This window comes from Heptranchias perlo, unplaced genomic scaffold, assembly GCF_035084215.1.
Source record: "Heptranchias perlo isolate sHepPer1 unplaced genomic scaffold, sHepPer1.hap1 HAP1_SCAFFOLD_52, whole genome shotgun sequence".
NCBI lineage: Eukaryota > Metazoa > Chordata > Chondrichthyes > Hexanchiformes > Hexanchidae > Heptranchias > Heptranchias perlo.
The window spans coordinates 7,941,238-7,958,113 of record NW_027139537.1 but is presented as its reverse complement, the minus strand read 5'-3'; the positions used below and the strand labels follow the sequence as shown (position 1 = coordinate 7,958,113).

The window sequence follows — 16,876 nt, the reverse complement described above, 5'->3', positions numbered from 1 at the left end:
GGAGAATTGGATGATCTGTAGAAACATTAAACTATTCCACAAAGGCTTCACTATTTAACAAACTAACACTGAGAATAGAATCGGTGGAACACGGGGCTGGTGAACAGAATGCAGGCACAGGATGATAGGATTTAATCGGATATGAAAATGGACTTGAGAAAGAGAGTAGAGTGAGTGATAGAGAGGGCGACTGAGAGGGAAAGCGAGAGGCTGTGGTGTGAATAATTCATCAAAATGAACTGCTGAAACTTCCAGTAAAATTAAACACAGAAAATGTGATTTGAAGGTGTTATTATGGTATGGCCAGATTGGGTGAGTATTTATTGTGGGACTCGCTCCTTATGTTTATATCCCTGTCAGGTCCTCAGTCTGTTTTTATGAATGTTCCTTGTTTTCCAACTTAACACTAAACATAATTAAAATTTACTTCAAAAATAGAATCAGAAATTTCTTGATTGTAATGAATTATTCGGAAACTGTATTTTTCAAGCTCGGATACGTTCAATAACAACGTGATTAATTGTATTAATGCTTTTCATTTTAAGTACAATTGAATTTTCAACTTAAATTTATTAAACACATTTTGTACCAAACACATGTTTCCTGACACCAACCAATAACTGCAGAAATGAACTGTTAAATGTAATAGTTGGATTATGCACAGTCTCTCCCTGTGAATCCCAGCCTCTGCTCTCACTGCAATGAATCCTCTGTCTCGTCGGTTCCTTCAGTTTGTCCGTTCTCCCAAACCATCTGCTACTGACACCTCTCCAGCTCCGACACGTTCATGTACACCACTCTTTTCCTTGTCTCCCTCCCAATCTCACTCACTGTCAGCTCTCTTAACCGAGAGCAATACACAATCTGCACCTCCCTCGTCCCCTCACCTTCCTGACCCTTCCCTCTCTTTCGCGTCCATCTGGAGCCCAAACCCGGCTTCAATCCGCTGGATTCCCGGTGCGTAAAACCCCTTCTCCCTTCTCCACCGGCACTGCGCCCTCACTCAGCCCTTCCAGTGGATCCGGCGCTCACTTTATTCACTTTCAGTATCCATCTCCCAATTCATTATTGATCATTGTGTTTAAAAATATCTCTCTCCCGAAAGCGCTGCCCAGGTCAATCAATCACTTTCCACCCTTCGATGCAGCAACAAAGCTGCAAATTTAACACCAGATCCTCTAAATCTGCTGCTTTGACTCCAGGTCTGATCAGTAATTTCTCTGCTTCCTTTTCTCTCTCTTCCAGTTAACTTGGTGGCGATTGTGATCCTGTCCCGAGGAAAGTGCGGTCTCTCCAAATGTATCAGTGTCTACCTGGTGGGAATGGCAGTGGCCGATCTCCTGGTCGTTATCGCTGATCCGATATTAAGCCGGATTAATTTGAAGTATCTCCCAGTGTCATTCCTGGACATCACTCCCGTGTGTAGTTTTATTTACTTCTTGGGTTTTGCAGCCACGGGTGTTTCTGTCTGGTTCACAGTCGCTTTCACCTTTGATCGATTTGTGGCCATTTGTTGTGAGAAGCTGAAAACTAAATATTGCACCGAGAGAACGGCGGCTGTGGTTCTGGGAACAGTGAGTGTGCTGGGCTGTTTGGAGAGTGTCCCCATGTACTTTACATTTGAACCTAAATTTATAATTGATACTGTTCCCTGGGGTTGTGTGGGTAAACCGAGCTTCCGTACTTCCCCCGCATGGGCCGCATTTGACATGTTTCACCTCATTTTAACCCCTTTTATCCCGTTCTGTCTGATTTTGCTGTTCAATGTTCTGACGGTCAGGCGTATTTTAATGTCCAGTCGAGTCCGCAGGGGACTCCGAGGCCGCAGCAATGGAGAGAATCAGAGTGATCCAGAGATGGAGAACCGAAAGAAATCCATCAGTTTACTCTTCAGTATATCGGGCATTTTCATACTGTTGTGGCTGACACAGGTTGTATTTAAGATTTATGTGCGAATTGCAGACATTCGGTATTTTTGCTCCTACACTGACCCTGTTTATATCACACAACAGACAGCAAAGATGCTGCAGCTTCTCAGTTCCTGCACAAACACGTGTATTTATGTCCTGACCCAGACTAAATTCAGAGAGGAGCTGAAGAACTCGGTGAAATACCCACTCAATCTAATTATTAAATTAGTGAAATCATAGAAAGAACTGAAGGGTTTCAAGCACTAGAACTAAATCCCATTTCATCCTCCATCCCCTACACTTCCCAGGGTATGGAAAGTACATTTTATATTAGCAGCACAGAGTCCTGAAATGATCTTAAATCTGATTCTGAGATTATATTTTATTGATAATCTGACCTATTGTGGCGGGATTTGCTCTGCAGATGATCCGTGAATTGTTGCTCGAAATAGCGGCGCTAAAGAGCTCAGCTGGACTTAATTAACTGACCGCAAGGCAAAATGGGCAAAGCTGAAAATCAAAGTCACTTCTGTGGACCTGATCAGGATGTGTGCACTTCATATAAATGGTGAGAGAGAGGGAGAGAGGAAGGGAGAGAGAGAGGGGGGAGACAGAGAGAGGGACAGAGAGAGAGAGGGGAGGGGGAGAATGGGAGAGAGAGAGAGAGTGAGAAAGAGGGAGTGGGGGAGCGGGAAAGAGCGAGAGAAAGGGCGAGGCAATTAGAGAGAGACAGAGTCATCGAGAGGGAGACAGAGAGAATGAGAGTGGGAGAGGCAGAGACAAAGAGAGAGTTGGAGAGAGACAGGGAGAGAGAGACAGAGAAAGAGAGACAAAGCGGAAGAGAGAGGGAGAGAGAGTGGGAGAGAGAGAGGTAGAGAAAGAAGGAGAGGCAGAGAGACAGAGAGGGAGATATAGAGAGAGGGAAGTGAGGGAAAGAGAGAGACAGAGAGAGAGAGACAAAGAGAATGGCACAGAGAGAGGCCGAGAGAGAGAGAGAGAGACCAGGAGGAAGACACAGAGAGAGGGAGAGACAGAGAGGGCAGAGAGAGGGAGAGAAAGAGACAGAAAGAGAGGCAGAGGGAGAGAGACGAGAGACAGAGAGAGGGACAGACAAAGAGAGAACCTTAGGACAAAATAAATGTACCACTGAGAAAACTGCAGAAATAAAGAGGGGCAGAGACAGAATTACTCAGAGACGGAGAGAAATAAGGAGTAAGTTATTAAGACAAGAGAGAAAAATAAGGAGAGAAAGAAATCATATCGATATATATATTTCTCTTTATATATACACACATAATGAGAGAAAGAGACACTGCCAAATAATTACAAAGTGAGAGGAGAGGAGAGGTAAACAGACAGATGAAATCAATTCAAAATAACTGGAGACTGAGAGAGAGTCAGAGCAGGAGAGTGTCAGACATAAAACGACAAAGAGAAAGAGAAAAAGAGATACAGAAAGCAGGGAGAAAATAGAAAACTGGAGAGAGGGGAGAAATATAAATATTAAAACAGAGACTGAGAGAAATGGAATGAAATACAGAAACAGATTCAAAGAAGAGTTCGAGAAGTGAAATAGAAACAGTCAGAAAGAAGTAGGCAGAAGTAGAGCTGGAGAGAGTGAGAAGCAAACATAATGATATAAAGACAGATGGAAAGGGAAGGAGGAAGAGACAGATAGAAAGAAGGAAAAGGGAAAAGTAGATCCACAGAGAGAAACAAGGAGAGAGGTGATGCCTGGAGGCTGCACAATAAAGTCACTCAGCCTTGTGTACCTGACCCTGACCATTACTTACTGCAGGCGTTTCCCAGCTGTCCTGTGTAGTAAACATTCATCTGATAAACGAAAGCCTGAGACTAAATCCGCTTCAGCATGTCTGAAGGAAAAGGACGATTAAAAGGAGGAAGGGCTGTTGGAAGGATTGTTAATGACACGTTGTGAAAGACCACACAGCAGAGGATAGATCACCAGAGCAATAATAACGATTCCAGGAGGGCTCGAGGTGGTTTGAACTCCTGCTGGCTTGACTTGGCTACGTTGTGGACACTGAGAGAAAACAAGTGAAGTGTCAATCAATCATGGGTTGTATTTGTCGGAAACTATTTTTGATAAGCTAACGCCCCAGAGGTGTGGTTCTATGTTACAAAGAAGCTGGGCAGAAGTTGAGTGGGGAGAGACGCAGATCCACCAATGCCGCTCAAAACTCACCTTTCGCTTCCTGTCAGCAGCACCTCACCTGGAATCTTCCTGACTGCTCGCTACCTCCCAGCTTGATGCCTCGATGCTGGTTTACAGATTGCCTGTGAAGCACATGATCTGGATGCCAGAGTGAGACAGGCTACACTACAACGGTATCCATCAAAACGCCTGGAATCTTCCAGGCAAGCTTGAGTCAACCATAAGGATATAACTTTCGTTATCAGCTTCGTCGAAGATCGAGATTGGATTTCCAAACGGTTATGCATTTTGGGAATTCAGACTATGTTGTTTTATTGGTGTTGAAGCAATTCTAAATCGGGTATAACCCCCAGATGTTGATTAAATTCTAATGTAATTTTTTCTAGTGTAATAAGAATAATAAATGATTGTTTTGTTCATAAATCCATGGTTTGTGCCTGAAGTTTGTTTAGGAGAAAGAGCCCATTATTTAAACATAAATTTTAACCTTTTGGAGATAAAAAGGCACTGCCCCAAATTAAAGTGTAAAATCACTTTGCACCTTTTTGCTCCTCCATCTGTACCATGTGTAACTTTCCCAGTGAGCTGCTGGGATTCTGTAATAAATCACAATGTCCTCTTACCCCTTCTGCTATCTTACTAAACTGGACAGGGTCCTGCAGCACTCTCCTGTTCTGTTACTGTTACAAATACTGTTATTGTTTTAGATTAAAGTAAAATATGAATAATGGAGAAATGAACCAAACCCGAGATCAGAACTGCATTCAGATTGAGTCCAATTTTACTCTGATTTATTTAATAGAAGATAGAATTACAAACTCTACACAAAATGGCTCATTTGATCTTTCCTCCGAATGTTTAGTCTTTCCTTCTCCATAGCATTACATCCAAATAACCAAATGTTAATCCATTTTTTTGGAGAAGTTCACAATTTGGTCCTTGATTTCCTCACTGCTCCGTTGTCTTTGTGTAAAAGACCAGCTAGTGCCAGTCTCACTCCGTTTGTATCTTTAACTATAGTTCAACAGTGATTTAACAGGATCAGCAAATGAACCCTCTCCGTGTCTCACAACACAGCTAGCTTCATCTTGCCCCTCAGTAAGATGGTTGCCTTATTGGTGGCCATTCGGTTTCAGGATCAAAGCGTCCAATTTGTTCAATGTGACCATCTTGTCCCCCAGTAATTTGGCTGCCTTGCCCCTCAGTTAAATGGCCGCCTTGCCCCTCAGTAAGATGACTGCCTTACTGGTGTCCATTTTGTTTCAGGTTCATGACAGTGAAGTTGTTGTTCATCGATTTAAGTTTTCATGGTAACTATGGCACAAGAGGAGACCTTTCGGCCCACTGTGCCTGTGCCAGCTCCTTGAAAGGGCTGTCGAATTAGTCTCATTTCCCCATTTGCTCTTTCCCCACATCCTTTATGGAGGCTTTGTAATAGTAGTTGTATTATGCAAATACATATATATGTATATGTGCAAATTGATGTTGTAATAGTTGCTGTAAGATATAAATACAAGTTGTTGTCGATTAAGATTGTCTCTCAATCTTTTACCACTTAGATTCTTCTTCTTTATAAACTGGACTTTGTTTCAGTGTTAATGAATGTTGCTGATAGATTGTCCCTGTAACTGATGAGGGATCTTGCTGTGTGTTAGGTTTTTTAAATAACTTTTTGCTTTGGCTCTTTTGAATGTCATGAACTTGTTTGAACTCTTTGGCTGATTGGAAAAATCCACAAACTGTAAGTTGACCACAAACTACAGGCTTTCTCTCCACAGGACACTGACCGAGGTCTTTAACACAGACTGCACCCAATGAGACTCACGTGAGTTTTGTCTGGGTCAATGTGGGATCAATGGGAGCACTGTGGGGTCACAGGTTGTTGTGGGATCACTGGGATACTGCAGGTTCACTGGGATATTTTGGGATCACTGGGACACTGTGGGATAAGTGGGACACTGTGGAATCATTGGATTAATGTGGGAGCATTGGGACACTGGCGACCACTTTATTTAAGATGACCGCCTTAATGGCCACCATTTTGTTTCAGCTTTATGGCGTTACAGGAGGAATTTCATTACCCATTCTATGTAATATGTAATATACATACACATAGAACACGTTATTGTATATGCACACGTTGTTGCACATAAAGAAAGTCTCTGAAAAGTTTGCACAGATGCAGTTTGGATACTGGTACCTCTGGGTACACCGCGGAATCACTGGGTGCACGGTGGGGGCACTGTGGGATCACTGGGATCACTTTGAGAGAACTGGGACACTTTGGGATCACTGAGACATTTTGGATCACTGCGACAATATCACTGGGTGCACGATAGGATCACTGGGTCACACTGCGATCACTGTGGGATCACTGGGTGCACTGTGGATCATTGGGACACTGTGCATGACTGAGGCAATATCACGAATGCACTGTGGTATCAGTGGGTCACTCTGCAATCACTGTGGGATCACTGGGTGCACTGTGGATCATTGGTACACTGTGCATGACTGAGGCAATATCACGAATGCACTGTGGTATCAATGGGTCACTCTGCAATCACTGTGGGATCACTGGGTGCACTTTAGATCACTGGGACACTGTGGATCAATGGGGCACTATCACTGGGTGCACTGTGGGATCACTTGGTCACTGTGGGAACACTGTGGGATATTTAATTACCCAGATTGGCCGAATGGCCTGTTTCTGTGACGTGCTGAATTCTATGTAATATTTATATAAAGATATACTGTATTGTATTTTACATAAAAGAAGTAGCTGTTGTAAAACAGAAAGAGTAGTCGGGCCGAATGGACACTGTACAGTGCTGTACTGTACATTCGATGTTAAATATATATACATATAACATTTGATTATATATTGTATCATATTTTATACTCCAGTAGTTGTTGTCAAATAAGAAATTCAGGGCAACTTCTTTACCCACATGGGCTGAATGGCCTGTTTCTGTGTCGTGCTGTATTCTATGCAAAATGTATATCAAGATATATTCGGGGTTAAATTCGATAACCCCCGAATCCGGGCGCGGGGGTCGATTAACTCCCATGTGATTAACTTGCACCCGGTCGTTGAGATGCAGACAGCCCGTGAGATTGGTGCAGCCTGGTGATTTACCTGATTCCTGCGAGCAGTCAGGCCTGGCTGAGCTGTTGAGCGGCTTCTCACCAGCAGGGGGCCTCGATATTGCGTGAGTGGTCAGCACCTCTTCAAGGCAGCCTGCACCTCTTAAAGGCAGGTTGCACCTCGCAAAGTCAAACATTTGATTCAGATACAAACCTCAGGGGTCATTTTTTCTCGTACAATTTTCATTGGCAGCTTCTTTCGAATTAAACAGATCATTGCTTAAAATGACTGGCTCCCAGTCACTGTTTTCAAGGCATTTATCAGCCTGTATTTTTCAAACTGGTGAGTCTGTTTGGAATCTCTGAGAATGTTAATCAAGTCGACAGCTTCCATAGTTTGTGAGAAAAAGACAACAAAGAACCAGGATGTTCGAAAGTTCGGTCACAGTTTCGTAAAATATTTGTGAATTATTTATTATTTTCTTTTCCAATAAGGATCTGGTTGAGCTTTACAGTAAAACTGTTGTCTTACTGCTACTACTCTGTTTGTTCTCTTCCTGTTTCACCAAATTGTTTTGCAGTTAAAGTCTAAAAAAAGATCTCGTGTAGTGTGAATCTGTCACCCTCTGAAGAGCAGGCAATATTAGGCACTGGATAGAACGAGTGGGCTGAGATAATCTGAAGGGGTTTCACTGTTCATTACCTGGAGCCCTTCAAATGTTACACTGATATCAGGACAAGCGGAAACACTGAGACATTGGGAGTGAAACCTCACCTAACAGAGGAGCTGCTTTTTCAAGCTTAGAAATACAGCTGGTTTTAAATCAGCAAAATTTCACTTCTTTAAAGTAGGCAAAAAGGCAACTATCTCTGAACTGTCCCCACTATCTGAAAAACACGGACATTTCACTGATCGGGGAATAATGATCTTGTTCAAAAAGTGCAAAATAAAAATCAGTTGAAATCTTTTTAAAATAACGACCTGATAGAAAGCATTCTCCAACCAAACAAATGCACCAAACATCCCCAGGAAATTGAGAGATTATGTGAGTGGGCAAAACTGTGGCAAATGGAGTTCAATGTGGGAAAATGTGAGGTCATCCACTTCGGATCTAAGAAAGATAGATCAGAGAGTTTTCTAAATGGTGAGGAGCTCGGAACTGTGGAGGAGCGGAGAGATTTAGAGTCCAAGTACAGAAATCATTAAAAGCTAGTGGACAGTTACAAAAATAATTAAAAGGTTAATAGAATGTCGGCCTTTATTTCAAGAGGGCTGGAATATAAAGGGGTGGAAGTTATGTTCCAGCTGAACAGAGCTCTGGTTAGAGCCCATCTGGAGGACTGCATTCAGTTCAGCCCTTGGAAGGGCTGCAGCGCAGATTCACCAGAATGATATCGGGGCTAAAAGGGTTAAATTGTGAGGACAGGTTGAATTGACAAGGCTAGTATTCCCCTGAATATAGAAGATTAAGGGGTGATTGAATTGAGATGTTTAAGATGATGAAATGAGTTGATAGGGTAGATAGAGAGAAACTACTTCCTCTGTTGGGGGAGTCGAGAACAAAGGGGCAGAACCTTAAAATTATCGCTCGGCCGTCCAGGGGTGATGTCAGGAAGCACTTCTTCACACAAAGGGTAGTGGAAATCTGGAACTCTCTCCCACAAAAGTCTGTTGAGGCTGGGGGTCAATCCGACATTTCAAAACGGAGATTGATAGACTTTTGTTAGGCAAGGGTATAAAGGATTCTGGAACCAATGTGGGTAGATGGAGTTAAGATACAGATCAGCCATGATCTACTTGAATGGCGTAACAGGTTGAGGAGCTGAATTGTCTACTCCTGTTCCTATGTAACAGGCTCGTGTGGCTGAATGGACTCCTCTTGTTGCTATGTAACATACGTGAGGGGCTGAATGGCGTCCAGATCCTGTATAACAGCCTCGAAGGGCTGAATGGCCTCCTCCTGTTCCAGTGCAACAAGCTCGAGGGGCTTAATGGCCGTGTCATATTCCAGTGTAATAGGCTCGAGGTGCTGAATGGCCTTCAGTTCCCGTATAACACGTTCGACGGGCTGAGTGGCCTCCTGCTGTTCCTATGTAACAGGCTTGAGGGGCTGATTGGCCACCAGATCTGGTGTAAGGTGCTCGAGGGGCTGAATGGCCTCCTCCTATTGCTATCTGACAGGCTTGAAGGGTTGATCGGCGTCTAGTTCCTATATAACAGGCTCGAAGGGCTGAATGGCCTTCAGTTCCCAGATAACATGCTCGAGGGGCTGAATGGCCTCCTCTTTTTGATATTTGACAGGCTTGAGGGTTTGATTGGCCTCAAGTTCCTGTGTAACAGGATCGAAGGTCTGAATGGCCTCCTCCTGATTCTCTGTAACAGGCTTGAGGGGATGATCGGCATCCAGTAACGATGCAACAGGCTTCAGGGGCTGAATGGCCTCCTCCTTTACCTTTGCAACAGCCTTCAGAGGCTGAATAGCCTTCAGTTCCCATCTAAGAGGCTTGAGGAGCTCAATGGCCTCCTTCTGTTCCTGTCGAACAGCCGTGAAGGACTTGACGCCATTTTGTCCAAGATGGCCGCCGTACTTCCAGCCATTTTGTCCAAGATGTCGGGCGAACTTGCCACCATTTTGTCTAAAAATTCGAGCCGAACCTTTCAGGAGCGAGATTAGAAAACATTTCTACACACAAAGGGTGGTAGAAGTTTGGAACTCTCTTCCGCAAACGGCAATTGATACCAGCTCAATTGCTAAATTTAGGTCTGAGATAGATAGCTTTTTGGCAATCAAAGGTATTAAGGGATATGGGCCAAAGGCGGGTATATGGAGTTAGATCACAGATCAGCCATGATCTTCTCAAATGGCGGAGCAGGAACGAGGGGCTGAATGGCCTACTCCTGTTCGTATGTTCCTATGATATTATTTATGTGGAATTCCGACAGGCATTTGATAAGGTTCCACACAAGAGACTGTTGGCAAAAATGAAAGCGCATGGAACTTGAGGCAATATATTGACTTGGGTAGAGAATTGGTTCGGAGAAAGGAGACAGAGAGTAGGGATAATGGGTACATACTCCAATTGGCAGGATGGGACTAGTGGTGTCCCCCAGGGATCTGTAACTGGGGCCTCAGCTTGTCACCATATTTATCAATGACTTAGGTGAAGGAACAGGGAGTCGTATATCCAAGTTTGCTGATGACACTAAGTTAGTTGGTACAGTAAGTAGTGTGGAATGCGAGTGGAAAGTTGTAACGGGACATTAATAGGTTGAGTGAGTGTGCAAAACTATGGCAGATGGAGTTCAATGTGGGGTAATCCACTTTGGACCTACGGTCAGGGAATTTTCCAAATGGTAAGAAGCTCGGAACTGTGGAGAAGCAGAGAGAATTAACGGTTCATTTACATAAATCAGTAAAAGCTAACAGACGGATCCAAAAATAATTTAAAAGGCTAACGGAGTGTCTGGAATATAAAGAAGTGGAAGTTATGTTACAGTTATATAAAGCTCTGGTTAGACTGCGTCTGGAGTAACTGCGTTCAATTTTGGACACTGCACCTCAGGAAGGATAGATTGGCCTTGGAGGGGTTGCAGAGCAGATTCACCAGAATGTTACCGGGGCTAAAAAGCTTAAATTATGAGGACAGGCTGCATAGACTAGGCTCGTATTCCCTCGAGTATGGAAGATTGAGGAGCGGTCTGAGCGAGGTGTTTAACATGTTTAAATGATTCGATAGAATAGAGAGAGAGAGAATCAATTTCCTCTGGGGAATGAAGAACGAGGGGGACATAACCTTAAAATTAGAACCATGCCGCTCAGGTTCGAAATCAGGAAGCACTTTTTTACACAAAGGGCAGTAGAAGTCTGGAACTCTGTCCCCCAAAAGGGTGTGGATGCTGGGGGTCAATTGAAGCTTTCAAGACTGAGATCGATACATTTTTGTTGGGTGAGGGTATCGAGAGATAGGGAGCAAAGGCGGAGAAATGGATTTGAGGTACAGATCATCTCTGATCTAATTGAAGGGCGGAACAGGTTCAAGGGGCTGAATGGCCTCCTCCTGTTCCCAGTCGAAATGTTGAGAATATGTTTTGTTGAGGCTGTGACGTCTGGGTCAACCCCTGTCCAAACAAGACAGGCCACATTTGGGAGTTTAATAACTTTGAAATTAACATTTTTCTTTTGTGACTTGTGCAACTTCGATCAATTGAATAGATATGAAAGAGAATCAATGCAGTTAATCGAACTTCTGGCTGATAAATCCAGCAGAGGTTTTCGTAATCTGGTGGTTATCACATTCACCTCATACACGAAAAATCTCCGGTTCGATCCTGGGTGGGGCCATTATGTTGGGACAGAATTTTTTTCTTTCTCTGTGAAATAGCCTGTCCTGTTAAATTGAACACTAATTCGTGGTCTCACGAGCACTGAACATTTTCAACCGAGCCCTTAAAAATACAGTGTGTAAAATGAGAAGGGATAAAAAGTTCATCGCACAACATAAATTGTTAAACTTTTTCAACTTCCCTCAGTAGGCTTTCATTCTGCAAAATAACGTTATCGTTTAATTAATGGTAATTAAAACAATAATTGTTTTTTTTCTTCCCGCAGAGTATGAAGAATCCATGCAATTAATAAAACAAGTGTTCAAAAGTTGCTATTCTGACTGGGATTCGAACCAGCGCCTCGGCAATGAGAGCGCCGAATCCAAACCACTGGATCACCAGGGAGCTCAGTTTCTATCCTTATCAGATGTAACATGGATTGCCCTTTCTCTGTGATTCAGCTTTTAATCCTTTTTAGTTCCTGATTGCGGATATTCCAGTGATTAAACAGGAATAAATTACAATAGGCTCAGGAAAACCCGGGGAGGTGGCATCCCGCTCACCGAGCCTTTCCAGCAGCATTTATCTTACCAAGCACTGGAGTGGGTGAAACTTTTTTCCGCGGGGGGGGGGGGGGGGGTGGGGGGTCTCAGCGTGGAAAGTGTGGCTAGTGAAGAAGGCATTTGGTAGTTAAGATTGCCGAGTCGTCGAAAGCGCTGCGTTCAGGTCGCTTTCTCCTCGCGAGGCGTGGGTTCGAATCCCACGTTTAACATTGGTTATTTTGACTCCTGTTTTATTTTTACCTTGAGCTGCAGTTGATTTTTCGTCACAGTTGATTTGCTCTTCCCGCAATAACCAACCCGGTCTCCATCCACGGCACGTTTTAACGCCCACCGGCTCATCCCTAAACCGAGCTGTAAACGAAAATATGCTGGAAACTCAAGGCGGTCATTCAACAACTGTGGAGCTGGCCACAGTCACAGAATCAGAATGGCGACTTTCTGAGCGGGGGAGGCCGGTTCATGTGGAAAAGGATCCGGACGAGAATGATCTGATTCATAAGGTTAGGGGAGGGAAATTAGGGAGCTCCTTCGGAACGTTAATGACTTGAAAATGAAGTCTTTTTCCCGTGTAACTTGTGTGGTTTTAATGAATGAAATGTTTGTAAAAAGGCATCCATGGAAAAGGATTGAAAGCTTTTTAGGACCAGAGGGGAAATGAGGAGATTTTTTTTCACACAGATGGTTGTTCCGATCTGGTAGCCACTCCCTGAAAGGGTGGTGGAAGCAGCTTTCATAGGAACTTTCAAAAGGCAATTGGACAGGTACTTGAAGAGGACTGATTTGCAAGGTTACGGGGAAAAGGCTGGGTTTTTTGGACTAAATTGGACAGCTCTTTCAAAGAGTAGGCAGGGCAACACGGCCGAATGGCCTCCTTCTGTGCTGTAATATTCTATGATTCTATTCCATGATTTTAGTGTGGGACAGGAGAGATGTTGTTTGAAGAGAAGTAAAACTGTCCCAATCAGAGCAGAGAGAGGTGACTGGTCAGTTCCCCTCTGTCCAGTATAAGGCACCAACGGTTTTTTGTGGGGTAGTGGTTAAAAGTTCACTTAACACGCGAAGGGCCCTGCTTTCGATCCTGGGCGGACAATTTGTGTTGCAATTGCTGTTTACATTCTATATTAATGACTTAGGTGAGGGGACCGAGTGTAATGTATCCAAGTTTGCTGATGGTACAAAGGTAGGTGGGAAAGTAAGCCGTGAGGAGGACGCAAAGGGAGGTGGACAGGTTGAGTGATTGGGTAAGAGTTGGAGTATAAGGTGGGAAAATGTGAAATTGTCCACTTTAGTAGGAAGAATCGAAAAGCAGAATATTTTTTAAAAGGTGAGAGTCCAATAAATGTTGGTATTCAGAGGGAGTTGGGTGCACTTGTAAACAAATCACAGAAAGTTATCATGCAGGTACAGCAAGCAATTAGGAAGAAAAATGGTATGTTTGCCTTTTTGCAAGGAGGTTGGAGTATAAGAGTAAGGAAGTCTTGATGCAATTAAATAGGGCTTTGGTAAGAACACACCTGGAGTACTTTGATGTGGTCTACATAGATTTTAGCAAGGTTTTTGACAAGGTCCCAATTGGCAGACTGGTCAAAAAAGATGTGATTGCACTAGAGAGGGTACAGAGGAGATTTACGAGGAGGTTGCCAGGGCTGGAGATTTTTGGCTGTGAGGAAAGATTGGAGAGGCTGGGGTTGTTTTCTTTGGAACAGAGGAATCTGAGGAGTGATTTAATTGAGGTGTACAAAATTATGAAGGGCCTAGATAGAGTGGATGGGAAGGACCTATTTACCATAGCAGGGAGGTCAATAACGAGGGGGCATAGATTTAAAGTGATTGGTAGAAGGATTAGAGGGGAGCTGCGGAGAATTTTTTTCACCCAGTGGGTGGTAGGGGTCTGGAACTCACTGCCTCAAAGGGTGGTAGAGGCAGAATCCCTCGTTACATTTAAAAAAAAATACTTGGATTTGCAGCTCAAGTTGTGTAACCTGCAAGGCGACGGACCGATTGCTGGAAAGTGGGATTCGGCTGGGTGGCTCATTTTCGGCCGGCGCGGACGCGATGGGCCGAATGTCCTCCCTCTGTGCCGTCAATTTGCGATGATTCTGCAAAAGTGTTTTTTGTAAGAGCAAATTCCCTGACCGGGAATCGAACCCGGGTCGCAGCTTTAAAAGCGCCGAATCCTAACCACTAGACCACGAGGGAATGTGTGGAACATTTCTAAATATATCTGGGAGTGTTTGTATTAGGTACAAATAATATTTATGCTTTAGTGACTGTTAGTTGCAAATGTATTTACATGAATCTGTATTATTTATTTATTTATTGGGGTGTATAGATTCTAAATCTACTTCTGGCGCTGATAAGAGTCCATATAATTCCTCAATTAATGTTTCATTTGCGTTTTGACAATAACAGGTCTGTCTCACTGGTTCCCCAGTATCAGGGAGGGAAGTGTCTGATGCCCTCTTTTATTTGATGTTAGAAACAGAAGACAAACACTCGTTTTCGTTCAAAATCAACCTGAAGGTGGACACACACACAGAGATAAACACAGCCAATGATATGGTCGTTATGTTGGGATTGCTGCACATGCATACCCAGGGGCGAGTTTACTGCAATGATAGACAAGAGCGGTTGAATTTTTCAGGCCCGGTTAGCTCAGTCGATAGAGTGTGAGACTCTAAATCTCAGGGGTGTGGGCTCAAGCCTCATGCCTCATGTTGGGCGTGCTCTGATTTAAACTTTTTATGTTGCTTTCAGGGGTGAACCCAAGCTCTGACTCCCCCCGACATCCCGTGCAGTGTCACCGCGCACATTGTGGCCGCGCCCGGGCTGATTTCTCACTCTCTCACCCGGGACCGCTGAGTCTGCTACACCGTGATCACCAACTCATCCAGTTTGTGAATTTAAACCGGAACAGGTGACTCGCAAAGGGCAAGAGAAGTAGGGAAGGCTGCAACCTCTGAAAAATCTCATTCCCATTAAAGGTTTGTGAAACTGAATCCCTAGCACTTTCTGCAACTTTAAAAAGTTTTGACATTCACTGTACAGGACGCAGCACCGAGAGACTCGTCTCTGACACTCACAGTGATGCGTTGGAGTGTTTTCACTCGTAAAACAGCTTTTGTGATATTGTGATATTGTCTTTGACTCCCTCACCAGCGGAAAGGGTTTGCCTATCTCCCTTTCAAAATCCTAAAAAGCCTTCTATATTCCAGGGAATACAAGTATGTAACCGCTCCTCATAATTTAACCCTTCGAGCCCTGCTAACATTCTGGTAAATCGGGGCCGCGCTCCTTCCAAGGCCAATATACCCTTTTGGAGGAAAAGGGAATAACATTTAAAATGAGCGTCACTGAGGATCAGTTTTCTGTCGCTCAGAGTTATCTGCTCAATGAAGTAAAAGATGCAGCTTACAAAGAATAAGGGAGCAGCCACTGTCTCCTTTTTTGGCAGGAGAAGAAAATCAACCTGGATGTTTATGGAGACCAAGTTCCAACATAATGTTTCCGCCCGGGATCGAACCAGCAACTTTTCGCGTGTAAAGCAAATGTGAGAACCACGACACTACAGAAACCGATGGTATCTTGTTCAACGCAATGGGCAACTGAATGGTGTCCTCTCTCTGCTCGTACTTGGAATGTGTTCTTTCAAGTATAGCAAGAGATTCAGACAGTGGCTGCTCCACCTTTTCTTTAAAAACTCTCAGGGTGGTGGGTTTGAGCCCCACGTTGGGCGAGTACCGTTTTAAACTTTTATGCTGCTTCCACCGGTGAGCCCCAGCTCTGACACTTCCCCCACCCCCCTCCATCTCACCGCGCACGATGGGGCCACGCCCGGGCTGAATCTCTCCAATCAGGTTTCCGCCCCAGTTGCAGCATGAAATGGTCCTTATCAAAGTCACAAATGATACTCCATGTGACTACCACCATGATAAACTATCCCTCCTCATCCTTCTCAAATACAATATCTCACCGTGCTGTTACGCTGTTAGACGAGTTTCCTCTCTCTGCTCTTATTTGCAATGTGTTGCTTTTCCGACTGATAACACTTAGTATCATTGTATTCTGTGAGTCCATGAGAGGAGATCATTCGGCCCATCGTGCTGTGCTGGGTCAAACACACGTATTCGTTCAAAATTCGTTCAGAGATGGATTGAGTGCCTTGTTGTCAGAAAATTGCCTGAACCCCCACAGTCTGCAGCTTTCCTCCTCGCTATCAACGACATGGCCGATTTTTGTGTCACCCGCAAATTTCTTAATCATGTCCCCTAAGTTTCGGTCCAAATCGTTAATGTAGAGCACAAAAAGCAAAGGACCAAGAACCGAGCCATGCGGCACCCCACTGGAAACAGCCTTCCAGCCACAAAACACCCGTCGACCATTACACTTTCCTTCCTGCCACTGAGCTAATTTTGGATCCAACAAGCCACATTCCCTTGGATCCCATGGTCCTTTCCTTTTTGGACCAATCTGCCATGTGGGAATTTTTCAAAAGCTTTGCTAAAATCCATGTAGACGACATCAATTGCGCTACCCTCATCAATCCTGCTTATCACCTCCTCGAAAAATTCAATCAGGTTAGTCAGACACAACTTCCCCTTAACAAATCCATGCTGACTGTCCTTGATTCGTCCGTGCCTTTCGAAGTGACAGTTCATCCTGTCCCTCAGAATTGATTCCAATAATTTGAAATGGAGTCTTTCTCCTGCTTGCTGCAATAACAGATAAGGTGATTCAAGGAAGCAAGCCCGGCTAGCTCAGTCGGTAGAGCATGAGACTCTTAATCTCAGGGTCGTGGGTTCGAGTCCCACGTTGGGCG

The 16,876-nt window shown here is 44.1% G+C and overlaps 1 non-coding gene across 1 annotated transcript; it reads left to right on the top strand.

Moving 5' to 3' along the window:
• The first annotated feature begins 16,803 nt into the window (after nucleotides 1-16,803).
• trnak-cuu (transfer RNA lysine (anticodon CUU)) lies at nucleotides 16,804-16,876 on the top strand. Its single transcript has one exon. It is a non-coding gene; the product is annotated as a tRNA-Lys (tRNA).